We start from the raw sequence: 1733 nt of genomic DNA, 5'->3' as shown, positions 1-1733 counted from the left end.
GGCTGGGAAGGATTGTCTTTCTTATTTGGGCTTTCGTGATGGATGTCAGTGTAGAGACTCCTACCATTGATTCAGTTCCGGTGGTGAGGATTTTTCGGATTGTTCTTGTGGCCGGGCATGTCACCGGGCAAGGTTGTTGATTTCGGTATTGATTTGATGTCGGGCACCGTATCGTATGGCACCGACAGAGTTAAAGGAGTTGAGGGAGCAGTTCCAGGGTTTCCTTGACAAGGGGTCTGTTGGCAGGCCAATGTGGATGTGTGTTCTAACTTGAGTCGACTTGGTTGGCTCCGAGTTGTATTGCTGAGGGATGTGTGATTCGATTGTTATTGAGCCTAGTAGTGTTCTGAGGAGATATATGAGTTACCTTTCCGTGTTGTGGGCATTTGGATTTGTTGGTTATAGGCACATGTAGTGCGGTGTTATTGGGGTCTCTAAGTGGAGCTCGAGCGAGAGGAGTATTGGATATTGCTCAGCGGATGGCGTATCGGTTATGTCCTTTTGGGTTGTGTAGTGTTATGTATTTGCTTCGCCGTGGTTATGATGATTTGCTTTGGTTCTAGACATCAATTGCACGTGGTCGTCAATTTCGAGCAGAGTGACTTAAGGTGTTCCATGTGGACCAATGTTTGGATAGGGCCGCGCATTGCAGCGAAGCTATGACCCTGCGGGTTAGATCCATGTGTTCTGTTTCTATGATGTGAGACGGGTTCTCAGCCTTGTGTTGTGGTGGTACTGGTGAGTTTGCAGTACAGCTCTTTCATTTGAATCACTTTCATGATTTGAGTATGTTCGGATTGTTCGTATTGGTGCGCGGATTGTGCAAGTTGCGACTTTAGTCTGCATTGAGGTATCATGTCACCATAGTGGTTGTGTTGGATTAGATGAGGTCGTCGGGATCTTTAATGAATACGAACGGATTCAATTTCAGTAGGTTGGAAGGACAAATATCGAGGTTCGGCTCAGAAATTTGCTATGGTCCTTGCTAAAGGAGAAGTGGCTTCACGAATTGTTAATCTGAGGAGTGGTTATGACTTCCTAGGTGTTTCATTTATCATACGAAAGTGTTGGAATTAGGCTTTATTTGATAAAAGGCTTATTATTGAAATTCGGATATTTTGAGCAGTTGATGTGATTAGAAGTTATCGCTACAAGTGTTTGAGTTATGTGATATGTCATGTAATTGCACCTGAGGTTGCAGGTATTGGTTATTACAGCTTGTTCGGGCTTATTCAGAGTATAAATGTGAGATTCTAATCTTGTAGATGATTTCAGAAGTAGAAATGTGGTTCTAAAGTTTATAGGCCAGGTTGGATTGCGAAATTTCAGTTGCATTGTGTTATCGGACCTATATGAGATAGGGTGACGTGGGATCACCCCCGGGTATATGCATGGTAAGGCGATTCAGCGAGTGGTTGGCTTTTGGAACAACTCTGGTCACGTTCGAGGACGAACGTATGTTTAAGTGGGGGAGGATGTAACGACCCGACCGGTCGTTTTGAACTTTTGCACTTTGATTGTCAGCTCTCGGGCATGACTTGCCCCGTGTGGTGTAATAGTTATGTAAATTGTTGGTTTTGGTTTTAGGTTAATCAGAATGAATTTGGAAGAACAGTTCTCAGTTTAAAGCTTAAAATTTGAAAGGTTAGACCAAGATTTGACTTGTTTGTAAGTGATCTCGGATTGGAATTTTTGTGATTTGGTTAGCTCCATTAGGTGATTTGGGACTTAGA

The sequence above is a fragment of the Nicotiana attenuata genome, unplaced genomic scaffold (genome assembly GCF_001879085.1).
Source record: "Nicotiana attenuata strain UT unplaced genomic scaffold, NIATTr2, whole genome shotgun sequence".
Classification (NCBI taxonomy): Eukaryota; Viridiplantae; Streptophyta; class Magnoliopsida; order Solanales; family Solanaceae; genus Nicotiana; species Nicotiana attenuata.
The sequence above is the reverse complement of the archived record's forward strand: the minus strand, read 5'-3'. Positions refer to the sequence as shown.